The 14,799-nt window shown below is 38.9% G+C and overlaps 2 long non-coding RNA genes across 2 annotated transcripts; both read left to right on the top strand.

Moving 5' to 3' along the window:
* The first annotated feature begins 4,594 nt into the window (after positions 1-4,594).
* Positions 4,595-6,970, top strand: LOC121990091. Its single transcript, XR_006114445.1, has 2 exons — positions 4,595-4,824; positions 6,745-6,970. It is a non-coding gene; the product is annotated as an uncharacterized LOC121990091 (long non-coding RNA).
* A 4,059-nt stretch (positions 6,971-11,029) lies between these two features.
* On the top strand, positions 11,030-13,403 carry LOC121990090. The gene is made up of 2 exons (XR_006114444.1): positions 11,030-11,259; positions 13,178-13,403. It is a non-coding gene; the product is annotated as an uncharacterized LOC121990090 (long non-coding RNA).
* Positions 13,404-14,799: the final 1,396 nt, after the last annotated feature.

Here is a 14,799-nt window from a genome sequence, read left to right as displayed (position 1 = left end):
TTTTAATCACACCGGTTAAGTAGAGTTAGTAGATAAGTAACGGTCATCCTTAGAGAGTAGTAGTAGTAAGAAGGGTGGTCGTTACAGGTCCTGAGCCATACAACTTCTTTGGCTGCCTCAGAGGCTGCCACATACTTAGCTTCCATGGTTGAGTCTGAGACGCATTTCTGCTTAACACTCTTCCATGCAATGGCTCCACCTCCTAAAGTAAACACATAGCCTGATGTAGACTTACTGTTGCCCCTATTTGATTGGAAGTCCGAATCCGTGTAACCCACAGGGAGTAAATCGTCTGCTTGGTAAACTAATCTCTAGTCCTTCTCAGGTACTTTAATATATGCTTTACTGCAGTCCAATGTCCTTGTCCAGGGTTACTTTGATATCTGCTAACCATGCCCACGGCAAAACAGAAATCAGGTCTCGTACACAACATTGCATACATAAGGCTTCCTACAGCCGAAGCATAAGGAACTGCCTTCATATCCTCAATATCCTTTGATGTTTTTGGAGACATCTCTTTAGATAAGGCTACTCCATGCCTAAAAGATAAGAAACCTTTCTTGGAGTTTTGCATGCTAAAACGAGCAAGGATTGTATCTATATATAAAGCTTGGGATAGGCACAACATTCTTTTCTTGCGATCCCTTATAACTTTGATCCCAAGGATGTGTGCACATTCTCCTAAGTCCTTCATATCAAATTGTTTGGACAATCATACCCTTACGTCTGATAATACCTTGACATTGTTACCAATTAACAAAATATCATCTATGTATAGTACAAGAAATACCACCATGTTTCCGTTACACTTCTTGTATACACAAGACTCATCCGGACACTGAATAAGTCCATATGACTGGATTACTTCATTAAACCGGATGTTCCATGATCTTGAAGCTTGCTTCAGTCCATAAATGGACCGATTAAAGCTTGCACACTGGATGCTCTTTGCCCTTTTCAATGAACCCTTCTGGTTGCTTCATATGGATATTTTCTTCAAGACTTCCATTAAGGAAAGCTGTCTTGACATCCATTTGCCAAATCTCATAATCCATATGAGCGGCAATGGATAAGAGTATCCGGACAGACTTAAGCATAGCTACCGGCGAAAAGGTCTCCTCATAATCGATTCCCTCTTTTTGAGTGTACCCCTTCGTAACAAGCCTTGCTTTGAAGGTTTCTACCTTCCCATCTGTCCCTCTTTTCCTTTTATAGGTTCACTTGCATCCAATGACTTTTACACCATTAGGTGGTTCTACAAGCTCCCAGACCTTATTAGAATACATAGATTCTATTTCGGAATTCATTACCTTTTGCCAAGATACTGCATCTATATCTTGGAGTGCTTCATTATATGTCCGGGGATCTGGTTCATGTTTGCCTGGGATCAAGTCCAAAGACTCACCCAAAAACATGAATCTCTCGGGCTGCCTTACAACTCTCCCACTAGGACGAGGCACCGTCTGTGGTTGTGTATCATGTGTGACACGTGTTGCAGTCTCTTGTGGTACTTCATCTTGTACTGTTGGTACTGAAGTAGACGTGCCCTCTCTAAGTTCTTCTAGAACAATTTTACTACTAGGCTTGTGATTCATTATATAGTCTTCTTCTAAAAACTGGGCATTGGTGCTAACAATGACCTTCTGGTCTTTAGGACTATAAATTAAACCGCCTTTCGTTCCTCTGGGATACCCCACAAACATACGAACTTCTGTACGAGATTCTAACTTATCAACATCTTGTTTCAGCACATGTGCTGGACTACCCCAAATTCGAATATGTCTTAGACTGGGCTTCCGCCCATTCCATAATTCTATGTGAGTAGAAGATACTGATTTAGAAGGTACTAAGTTCAGAATGTGCACTGCTGTTTCTAGAGCGTATCCCCAAAATGAATTTGGTAATTCTGAATAACTCATCATCGATCTAACCATCTCCATAAGAGTCCTATTCCTTCGTTCTGTCACATCATTCTATTGGGGTGTACCAGTTGCGGACAATTGGGATTGAATCTCGGCCTCTGATAAGTAATTCCTAAACTCTCCTAAGAGGTATTCACCACCATAATCAGACCGTAGTGTCTTGATACTTTTACCTAGACGTATCTCCACATCGCCATGTACTCTTTGAACTTATCAAAGCACTCAGACTTGCGGCGCATTAGGTAAATGTATCCATATCTTGAATAATCGTCTATAAAAGAGACAAAATATTCAAAGCCACCTCTAGCCTGGATAGTCATAGGACCACACAAATCAGAATGAACCAATTCTAACGCTTCTTTGGCTCTATACCCCTTGGCCTTAAAAGGTCTTTTGGTCATCTTACCTTCCAAGCAGGATTCACACGTTGAAAAGTTTTCCAACTCTAATGGACCCAAGAGTCCATCGGCTACAAGCCTTTGATTCCTATTTAAGTTAATATGACCAAGCCTTAGATGCCAAAGATGTGTTTGGTTCATTTCCGAAGGTTCTTTTCTCTTATTAGAGTTAGAAGATGTGTTATTAATTTCCATATTTTGTTATTAATTTCCATATTTTGCTTTGTGGGAGAAATTAAATTTAACGTATATAAATTGCCAACCAATGCACCAGAACAGATAATCACTTTATTTCTCTTTATAACCACATTGCTACTAAAGGAAACTGAATATCCATCCAAATATAGTTTAGAAACTGAAATTAAATTCTTTCTAAAACTGGGTACATAAAGACAATTCCTTAAAACCAATTCCTATTCCTATCAAATGATAAGTAGACGTCTTCCACAGCAACAGCCGCCACCTTAGTAGCATTGCCCATGTAGACAGTTATCTCTCTATCAAATAGTCACCGGATTTCTTGGAACCCCTGCAAAGAATTGCAGACATGATCAGTGGCTCCCGTATCTACACACCAGGTGCTGGTAGATAACACTGCTAAACATGTTTCAACTACTAGAGTATGAGATATACCTTTATTGTTCTGTTTCCTATGAGGACAGTCCGCCTTCCAATGTCCAGTCTGCTTGCAAATAAAGCACTTACCCTTCGGCTTCTTTATTCCAGCTTTTTGTCCTGCACCTTGAGGTTTATTCACCTTCTTTACTGATCCATTTTGTTTCTTCTTTTTCTTGCCTTTCGGCGTAGAAGTAGAACCATTTTCAGCATAGTGAATTTGAGAATGTTGATGAAACAACGCTTCGGCTGCCTGAAGTTCTGTCAGAAGTTCCGCCAATGAATACATCCTTTTATTCATATTATAGTTCAGGCGAAAATGCTCAAAACTTCTGGGCAGCGTTTGGAGGATGATATCGACCTGGGTTTCCCCATCAATTTCCCCTCCAAGAACTTGTATTTCGTTTAAGTAAGCCGTCATCTTGAGAATATGATCCCTCACGGGAGTCCCCTCAGTCATGGTGGCTGTCATCAGTTTTCTCATTGCCTCTTGCCTAGCAGCCCGATTATGATGTCCGAAGAGTTCCTTGAGATTGTTCATTATATCATAGGCTGTTAGTAAGTCCTGATGCTGATGTTGCAATACATTTGACATCGAAGCCAAGATGTAACACCGCGCCATCTCATCAGCTTTTACCCATTTACTATGATACTGAATCTCCTCTGGGGTAGAATCATTGCTAGGTGTTTCTAGGCATTCCTCTGACAGTACAAACTTATAGCCCTTAGCAGTTAAAACAATGTCCAGGTTTCTTTTCCAATCTATATAGTTGGGACAAGTAAGTCTGTTTTCTTTTAGAATAATGGTCAGTGGGTTGAAAGTCATCCTAAGAATCACAAAATAAATTTTGGTCAGAACTCTAAATTTAGAATAATATTGATTCCTCAAACAATAATATTTTAAATTAACCAACACCTTGAAACACCATGAATTTTGTATGCCACGATAGTGTGGACGTATACAAATTCAACATTTGTAAAAGGAGAGTATATCCCATTAATTTTATTATCTTGCCAACCTAACTTTTTGAAAAATAAAATTAATAGTTGATTTCCATCGGTCACACAAATAATAGCAGTGACTCCGATGGGGAGGATACTATTAGACGTACCTAAGTGTATACCATTGCTTGACACTAAGTCCATTAATAAGATTGTGCCCCTTCCGATGGGGAAGATGTAACGACCCAATTTTCCCTATTTCAAGTTCTAAAAGTCCATAAAAATATTTGGAAATACTTTTAAAATATTCTAGAGATTTTTAGGAATTTTTAGAATATTTTTATGTAATTTTTGGAGGTCGTTTAGTAGGGTTACAAAAAGAAAGAAGTTTTAAAAAAATAACGTTGAAGGTGAGATTCGAACCCACGACCTCGGGTCGGACTGACCCAACCGGACACGACCCAACCAGCTGAGATACACGGTTTTGTTAACCTTATATGGAGTGAATAATATTTAAGCATTAGTTAGTGAATAGAGAATAAATAGGAAGAAAAAATAGTTGAAGCCGAGACTCGAACCTGTTCGGTTAAAAACAGACCAACCAACTGTGCCAGCGAGTTTTGTTAATTAAGGAAAGAACGGATTATATTTAAGGTATAGTTAGTAATAGAAAACCTAGTTATAAAGGGATTAAGTTTTCCCTTTCTCGCCGAAAACCCTATTCGCCCTTTCTTTCTCTCGCGACGGCGCGCGACGGTCTCGGGCGGAAACGCAGCAAGGTTAGGGTTCTTCCTCCGGCGGCCGGCGAGGGGTTTTTCCGAGAATCCTTCTCATCCTCGTGATCTCCCCGACGTGGAGAGCCCGTGGACGCGTAGAAGGTGCTGTGATTTCGAGTCTCGCCGAATCCTAGCAACCCTTTTCTTCGGTTGTAAGTCCAAGAACGCTCGGTGAGTTGCTTCTCACCTGCAGTAGGAGTTGTTTTCGGACCTCGTTCTTCTCGGTTTTGAAACATGCTGTGGGATTATGGTGTTGTGCTTTTTGCCGTGAATCTCAAAGAATAGGAAAGAATTTTTAGTTTAAGCATATAGTTTAGTTTTGCCTCCTCTATTAGATTCTTTTGGTTTTCTTAAACAAATACAGATTGGATTTCTGTTTTCGTTTTGTTCTTCCTTATTGCTAGGATTGGTTTATTTTTGCGTTTGCTGGATTAGCTGCCTTTTAAATTCTGCTGGGAATTGGTTACTTATGTTCATGTGTTGCGGTATTAATTTGATGCTGGGAAGGATCAGCAAAGGTAGTAGAATTCTTTTGTGGTTTAACAAGTATGCACAGTCTTGTAGTTAGAAAATTCTGTTATGAGTTTTTGTAGTTTAACAGGCATGAACAGCCGGCCCTTTAAGCATCCCAGTATCTAATTCATCACTGATTTACTAATTAAGAATAGCCTCTTATAACTAGCATTTTTTTTGATTTGTATTTCCTTGTTTTAATGGGCATGAATGGATATATCTATAGTAGCATGCAGATTAGTTTTCCTTTCCTTGCTACCATATTGAGCATGAACAGAACATAGGTATATATATGTGGTGCATTTTCCTTACTTGAACAAGCATGAACGACCTTCATTGTTAGCACTTTTGAGTAGCTTTAGCCTTAGCTTATTTGCAGATTTATTCAGAAATTTAGTTTTAGAATTCATTTGCTATGCACGGGCAAGAACAGCCTTCTAATCTATTTGGCCGGATTTAGGTTTTTATGTTGAACATGAATTTCTTTGTAAATCAAGCATACAGTGTTCTTAAGTCCCTTAGTTCCTTATGGGTGGTTTTATTTTATGAGCTTAGAACGCTAGTATGTTTGGGAAGATTTATTGTTGCTGTTTTAAGGAGCAAGAACAGTTCCTAACATTAGTATTTTAGTTTTGGGTACCTTGCATTCTAACAAGCATGAAATTATTAGTTTCTTTGCTATTACATAAGCATGAGTTTTTATCTTTAAGAACTATAAGCAAGAAAGACTAAGGTTTAGACTTGATTTCAATTTCAGAATATTGAATATCAAAAGCGCACACAAGGTGTTTGCTTAAATGCCAAGTAAGGGCAAGTATAAAGAAGTTATAGTTAAAAAGAAAGTATTTTACTTTTAAAGGGCATGTACCGGACACAAGATCCAAGGGATGGGCTCCAAGTTGCCCCTAGACACATGACCTAGAAGTATCTTAGTAGTTTCGGGATTAGCTACCTCGATTCTTATTAAGAATGCGCGCAAAGTGGTACAATGCCGGGCCCAAGAGAAGTTGATTATTATTTTGAAGTATTAAAGTATAAGTTTTGAAACAAATGAAACAAGCTTCAAATATGTTTAGAATTAGAAAGTTTAGTTTCTTGTTATTTGAAGCATGCAGTAGTAGTTTATTTGTTTCCTTGCTACTAGATTATTCAGCATGTTTAGCTTTACATGTTTAGTAGTTTTACATGTTTAGTAGCTTTACATGTTTAGTAGTTTTACATGTTTAGTAGCTTTACATGTTTATTATGTTTCCTTTATTGGATTTTGAGCATGATTAGCTATACATGTTTAGTACTTCAGTTAGTATGATTCCTTCATTGGATTTTGAGCATGATTAGCTATACATGTTTAGTACTTCAGTTAGTATGATTCCTTCATTGGATTATGAGCATGATTAGCTATACATGTTTAGTATTTCAGATAGTATGATTCCTTTGCTATTTATGAGCATGAGTAGTTTTATATGTTAGCATTCGGTTTTAGCATGTTTTTATTTATATACATGCATATCGAGTTTTTGTGAGTAGATAGCGCTCACTAAGCTTTATGCTTATAGACTGCACTTCCTCCTACTGCAGATAAAGGAAAGGAAAAGATTTAGCAAGGAAGGCGACAAGGTGGTGGTGATGAAGGTGTGTGATGACTGGACTATGGAGAGATCCAGAGTTTGCTAGCAAATGTTCAGGATTTACCTGTTTAGAGTCTCAGTTTATGTTCTAGTTCTCTTTAAATGTTATTATGAGTTGAGATTGTAATTAAGTTTATTCCGCACTTGTAGTTGGGTCCTATTGTTGGAGTGATATAGTTGTTTGCTACTGTTAGAGTAGTTCCTTCTTTTTATTTGAGTTATTATACTGCGTGGTCGTGTGATTATATGTTCCAGCCGCCTGTGGCTGAGTATACACCGTTTGTATTGTTGATTTGGTCACCGGTACAGGGGAGACTCTGCCGAAATTTTTCGGTAGGGTTTTCCTAGAGATTTTTAATTATACCGGTTAAGTAGAGTTAGTAGATAAGTAATGGTCACTCTTAAAGAGTAGTAGTAGTAGTAAGAAGGGTGGTCGTTACAGTTGGTATCAGAGCAGTTCTCATTCTTCAGCATCACACACACATCAGCATCATCCTTGCCGTCTTCAAGTAAAAAAGTATTTAAGTTCTTTCTTTATTGCTTTCCTTTATTATTATTTGCAGTATAGAGTGATTGTGTATAATTGCTTAAGTAAGATAAGAGTTTTTGCTGTTTTCTTTCTTCATATACAAATATGTATGTTTAGAAAGGATAGAGCAATGTTTAGAAGTACCTACTCATAGGTGTTGAAAGTCAAGAATCATGTATAAGTAAGATATATCTAGAAAGTATAGTGATAATTTTAAGTTTTCTTTTCCTCTGCCTGACTTGATGGCAAGAAGAGAACGTTCCCGTACCATTTGTATTGAGAACCAAGATCAGGAGAACGAAAAGCTTAGATTAACTGAGCCCAATCTCTCTGAAGTTGTTGCCCAACTCCAGAGACAAGTAGTAGAGCAGCAACAAGTGATTGCCAACCTGATGGCAAATCAGCAGCCAGCTCCTCCCACTCCCCCAACCATTAATGTGGAGACCCCAGTGGTGACTGAAGTTCCATCAGTTGCCCTGGAAGTCCCCACAGCACCTAAAAGACAAGAAGCATACTTCATTCAGTGGCTGAAGCTAAAACCAGAAAGCTTCTCAGGCATGACTGAGCCCTGGGATGCCCAGGCTTGGTTCAAGACATTTGAGAGCACAATGGAGCTTCTTGACTGACCAGAAGTTGAGAAGGTTAAGTGTGCCTCTTTCTGCCTATCTGGAGATGCTCGTATGTGGTGGGAGCGAGTTAAGAGTAAGAGAGCAGTCAACCAGATGAGCCGGGTTGACTTCGAGACAGAGTTTTACAAAGAAGTCTTCCGTCAGCGGATCACCAATAAACAGTATGAGGAGCTTATGGAATTCAGACAAGGTGACCTACTAGTAGAAGAAGCGGTTAAAAGATTTAACAGGCTAGCTCACCTTTGCCTACAGTTAGTAAGTACAGTGAAAGAACGAGTCAGACTGATGCTCCTAATGCTGAGACCAGAAATAACACCTAATGTGAGTATTGAAACTCACCGACCATAGATTGGTGAAGAGCTGGTCAGCAGGGCATTAGTGAGCACTATCTGAACAGCAACAAGGCACAACAAACGCAACATAAGCCAGGCAAGATAGAAGACAAGACAGTGGGGAAACAGAGACCCTAGTCAAGTAATCAGAACTGGAGTACAGAAGAACAAGAAAGACCCAAGCAGGAAGATGTTCGGGTAGTCTGTGAGTATCCAAAGGTATTTCTAGAAGAGCTACCTGGACTACCTCACAACAGAGAAGCGGAATTTGAAATTGAATTGGTTCCTGACGCCAGCCCAATTTCAAAAGCCCTGTATCAAATTTCTCTAGCAGAGCTAAAAGAGTTACAAGAACAATTTCAGGAGCTACTTGACAAGGGTTTCATCCGCCCTAGTCACTCACCTTGGGGAGCTCCTGTGTTGTTTGTCAAGAAGAAAGACGGATCTATGCTAATGTGCATAGATTTTAGAGTGCTGAGCAAAGTAACAGTTAAGGACTAGTACCCTCTTTCCAGAATCGATGATCTATTTGATCAGCTAAAGAGGGCAACAGTGTTCCCTAAAATATACCTGCGTTTTGGGAACCATCAGTTGAAAGCGGAAGGAAGTAATACACCCAGGTAAAGCTAACAAAGTGACAGATGCACTAAGCAGAAAGTCCAGTGCATCCCTGATGTCTCTGTCATCATGAGCCCTGCCACTGCAGAAAGAGTTGTCAGACTTTGGAGTCGAAATTATTTATGGGCAACTCTCTGCATTGACCTTAGAGTCAACCCTGCTTGAGGATATATAGAGAAAGCAAAGTGAAGATCCAGATATCCAAAAGATCAAGCAAGGGATACAAGAAGAAGAAAATTCAGAGTTTCGAGTATCAAATAGTGGAATCCTCTACCAGGGGAACCGTCTTTGTGTCCCTAATGACGAAGAGTTGAGAAAGAAGATTATAGAAGAAGCTCATAGTACACCCTACTCCATGCATCCTGGTTCTACCAAGATGTACCAAGACGTGAAACAGAGGTTCTGGTGGTCTGGACTCAAAAGAGATGTAGCTAAGTATGTCAGTACCTGCCTGACATGTCAGAGGGTCAGAGCAGAACACCAGAGACCAGGAGGAGTCCTACAACCCCTCCCAATACCAGAGTGGAAGTGGGAAGATATATCCATGGACTTTATAACAGGCATTCCAAGAACTACAAATGGATATGACGCAATATGGGTAGTAGTGGACAGATTGACCAAGTCTGCTCATTTTCTAGCCATCAAGGTGTCCCACTCTATAGAGCAGTTGGCACAGCTGCATGTTCAAGAGGTGATCAGACTTCATGGAGTTCCTAAATCTATTGTTTCTGATAGAGATGGACGCTTCACCTCACACTTCTGGGAGTGTGTTCAGAACGCACTAGGCACCAAACTCAAGTTCTGCACAGCCTTCCATCCTCAGACTGATGGACAGACAGAGTGAGTAAATCAAATTCTAAAAGATATGCTCAGAGCTTGTGCACTAGATTTCAAGGGGAGTGGGTGCAAGTATCTGTGCTTAGCTGAATTTGCCTACAACAATAGTTATCAGGCCACTATCAAGATGGCACCTTACGAGGCACTGTATGACAGGAAGTGCAGATCACATATTTGCTGGCAAGAAGCGAGTGAAAGAAAAGAAATGGAAGTAGAGCTGGACATTTAGACTGAGATGAATGATGAGATCACTCAGGCGATCCAGAAAATCAGACAGAGAATTGAGACTGCCCAGAGCAGACAGAAGAGTTATGCTGACACACGCCGTAGGCCACTTGAGTTCCAAGTAGGGGATTCAGTTTTTTCTCAAAGTCGCTTCTATAAAGGGAGTGATGAGATTTGGCAAGAAGGGCAAATTAAGTCCTCGCTACGAAGAACCTTACCTGATCATAGAGAGGATTGGGAAAGTAGCTTATAAGCTGGATTTACCACAAGACATGTTAGCAATACACAATGTGTTTCATGTCTCCATGTTAAAGAAGTGCCTCCACGACCCTAATCAAGTGATTGAGCCTCAGTCAGTGCAGATCCAAGAGGATCTTAGTTATGAGAGTAGACCTACATAGATAGTGGACAGAGCAGTCAAGAGACTAAGAAACAAAGAAGTGCCACTAGTGAAGGTCATCTGGCAGAACCAGAAGCACGAGGAAGTCACTTGTGAGCGTGAGGACAGTATGAGACAGAAATATCCAGAGTTATTCTAAGTTCGAGGACGAACTTTTTATAAGGTATGGGGAATTGTAACGACCCAATTTTCCCTATTTCAAGTTCTAAAAGTCCATAAAAATATTTGGAAATACTTTTAAAATATTCTAGAGATTTTTAGGAATTTTTAGAGTATTTTTATGTAATTTTTGGAGGTCGTTTAGTAGGGTTACAAAAAGAAAGAAGTTTTAAAAAAATAACGTTGAAGGTGAGATTCGAACCCACGACCTCGGGTCGGACTGACCCAACCGGACACGACCCAACCAGCTGAGATACACGGTTTTGTTAACCTTATATGGAGTGAATAATATTTAAGCAGTAGTTAGTGAATAGAGAATAAATAGGAAGAAAAAATAGTTGAAGCCGAGACTCGAACCTGCGAGCCGCGCTTTAAGCAAAACACAGCCAACCAACTGTGCCAGCGAGTTTTGTTAATTAAGGAAAGAACGGATTATATTTAAGGTATAGTTAGTAATAGAAAACCTAGTTATAAAGGGATTAAGTTTTCCCTTTCTCGCCGAAAACCCTATTCGCCCTTTCTTTCTCTCGCGACGGCGCGCGACGGTCTCGGGCGGAAACGCAGCAAGGTTAGGGTTCTTCCTCCGGCGGCCGGCGAGGGGTTTTTCCGAGAATCCTTCTCATCCTCGTGATCTCCCCGACGTGGAGAGCCCGTGGACGCGTAGAAGGTGCTGTGATTTCGAGTCTCGCCGAATCCTAGCAACCCTTTTCTTCGGTTGTAAGTCCAAGAACGCTCGGTGAGTTGCTTCTCACCTGCAGTAGGAGTTGTTTTCGGACCTCGTTCTTCTCGGTTTTGAAACATGCTGTGGGATTATGGTGTTGTGCTTTTTGCCGTGAATCTCAAAGAATAGGAAAGAATTTTTAGTTTAAGCATATAGTTTAGTTTTGCCTCCTCTATTAGATTCTTTTGGTTTTCTTAAACAAATACAGATTGGATTTTTGTTTTCGTTTTGTTCTTCCTTATTGCTAGGATTGGTTTATTTTTGGTTTTGCTGGATTAGCTGCCTTTAAATTCTGCTGGGAATTGGTTACTTATGTTACTGTGTTGCGGTATTAATTTGATGCTGGGAAGGATCAGCAAAGGTAGTAGAATTCTTTTGTGGTTTAACAAGTATGCACAGTCTTGTAGTTAGAAAATTCTGTTATGAGTTTTTGTAGTTTAACAGGCATGAACAGCCGGCCCTTTAAGCATCCCAGTATCTAATTCATCACTGATTTACTAATTAAGAATAGCCTCTTATAACTAGCATTTTTTTGATTTGTATTTCCTTGTTTTAATGGGCATGAATGGATATATCTATAGTAGCATGTAGATTAGTTTTCCTTTCCTTGCTACCATATTGAGCATGAACAGAACATAGGTATATATATGTGGTGCATTTTCCTTACTTGAACAAGCATGAACGACCTTCATTGTTAGCACTTTTGAGTAGCTTTAGCCTTAGCTTATTTGCAGATTTATTCAGAAATTTAGTTTTAGAATTCATTTGCTATGCACGGGCAAGAACAGCCTTCTAATCTATTTGGCCGGATTTAGGTTTTTATGTTGAACATGAATTTCTTTGTAAATCAAGCATACAGTGTTCTTAAGTCCCTTAGTTCCTTATGGGTGGTTTTATTTTATGAGCTTAGAACGCTAGTATGTTTGGGAAGATTTATTGTTGCTGTTTTAAGGAGCAAGAACAGTTCCTAACATTAGTATTTTAGTTTTGGGTACCTTGCATTCTAACAAGCATGAAATTATTAGTTTCTTTGCTATTACATAAGCGTGAGTTTTTATCTTTAAGAACTATAAGCAAGAAAGACTAAGGTTTAGACTTGATTTCAATTTCAGAATATTGAATATCAAAAGCGCACACAAGGTGTTTGCTTAAATGCCAAGTAAGGGCAAGTATAAAGAAGTTATAGTTAAAAAGAAAGTATTTTACTTTTAAAGGGCATGTACCGGACACAAGATCCAAGGGATGGGCTCCAAGTTGCCCCTAGACACATGGCCTAGAAGTATCTTAGTAGTTTCGGGATTAGCTACCTCGATTCTTATTAAGAATGCGCGCAAAGTGGTACAATGCCGGGCCCAAGAGAAGTTGATTATTATTTTGAAGTATTAAAGTATAAGTTTTGAAACAAATGAAACAAGCTTCAAATATGTTTAGAATTAGAAAGTTTAGTTTCTTGTTATTTGAAGCATGCAGTAGTAGTTTATTTGTTTCCTTGCTACTAGATTATTCAGCATGTTTAGCTTTACATGTTTAGTAGTTTTACATGTTTAGTAGCTTTACATGTTTAGTAGTTTTACATGTTTAGTAGCTTTACATGTTTATTATGTTTCCTTTATTGGATTTTGAGCATGATTAGCTATACATGTTTAGTACTTCAGTTAGTATGATTCCTTCATTGGATTTTGAGCATGATTAGCTATACATGTTTAGTACTTCAGTTAGTATGATTCCTTCATTGGATTATGAGCATGATTAGCTATACATGTTTAGTATTTCAGATAGTATGATTCCTTTGCTATTTATGAGCATGAGTAGTTTTATATGTTAGCATTCGGTTTTAGCATGTTTTTATTTATATACATGCATATCGAGTTTTTGTGAGTAGATAGCGCTCACTAAGCTTTATGCTTATAGACTGCACTTCCTCCTACTGCAGATAAAGGAAAGGAAAAGATTTAGCAAGGAAGGCGACAAGGTGGTGGTGATGAAGGTGTGTGATGACTGGACTATGGAGAGATCCAGAGTTTGCTAGCAAATGTTCAGGATTTACCTGTTTAGAGTCTCAGTTTATGTTCTAGTTCTCTTTAAATGTTATTATGAGTTGAGATTGTAATTAAGTTTATTCCGCACTTGTAGTTGGGTCCTATTGTTGGAGTGATATAGTTGTTTGCTACTGTTAGAGTAGTTCCTTCTTTTTATTTGAGTTATTATACTGCGTGGTCGTGTGATTATATGTTCCAGCCGCCTGTGGCTGAGTATACACCGTTTGTATTGTTGATTTGGTCACCGGTACAGGGGAGACTCTGCCGAAATTTTTCGGTAGGGTTTTCCTAGAGATTTTTAATTATACCGGTTAAGTAGAGTTAGTAGATAAGTAATGGTCACTCTTAAAGAGTAGTAGTAGTAGTAAGAAGGGTGGTCGTTACAGAAGATCACACGCTCTTAATTAATTTCCTATAGTCATCCAAAATGGAAGTTTGGTCTAGTGATCCGCAAACAAACTCATCCAATATGGAGGAAGGCACTCAGAGCCAACGCGCAAGTTTGTTTGCATCACTTACAAACCAGTAATGGAGACCGTGGAATTCACTAAAACAAATCCCTCTCCCACTTAGTTATTTAAAGTGAGGAATTTTGATGATGCTTGACACTAACATTCACACACAGCACAATATAATAGCAATAAATAGAAAAACTAATTTTCAACTATTATGGCTTTTATCTATTGTTGTCCTCCGTGTGTCTTCATCCCTAGCTGCTGCCATCTTTGGTCACCGCCACCGGGTCTAGTTGTCACATCCATCTTGCTCCTTGTTCCGCTGCGCCACTTTGATCCTCAAAAGGTTCCACGCCTTGCAAGATTCGACCCGCGACATAAATAGAATTTTACATTTTTCGATTCTATATTCCTCGAAGGAATGTACATGTAAACTAGATCGAACATAAAATAAAATTTACATCCATCAATCCTATATTCCATAAAAGAAATGTACATGTATCTAGATCAAAAAATAAAATCCTAATAAAACTAAATACAGCTCCTGCTGTATTTTATAATACAATCATACACACATAATAAATGCCCTTGACATGTCCAAGGGTCCAATCACACACATAATAACTATAAGCCATAATAGTTGGATCCTACATCCATAAAGTTAGCACATTCTACTATTAACCTGCCTAAATTATGTATGACATGTGTATAATTAAACAAATACCAAATACACAGAGGCAAAACCCTAGCTCTGATACCAATTGTTGGTTGCTACTCGGAAAACCCAATGGCTCCACTGTACAAAAATTTTGTACGTGATTTGAACCTTTCTTAGCTGCCATGTGTTCTTTTAAGTTAAACTTGTATCTCCTGCGGAACTTAACACGTTTGATTCCAAGTTTAACTTATATGTTCCTTTAGGTTTAGATTTGGATCTCCTGCGGAACTTAACACGTTTGATCCAAATCACCTAGGTTATAAATTCAATTAAATATTAGTTTCCAAAATTGGCTTCCAGTACTGCATGGCGAGGCACTTGGCCTTCTTGGATATGGGAGCAA

The sequence above is a fragment of the Zingiber officinale genome, chromosome 6B (genome assembly GCF_018446385.1).
Source record: "Zingiber officinale cultivar Zhangliang chromosome 6B, Zo_v1.1, whole genome shotgun sequence".
NCBI lineage: Eukaryota > Viridiplantae > Streptophyta > Magnoliopsida > Zingiberales > Zingiberaceae > Zingiber > Zingiber officinale.
Note: the sequence above shows the minus strand (reverse complement) of the source record. Positions and strands in the feature narration are given on the sequence as shown.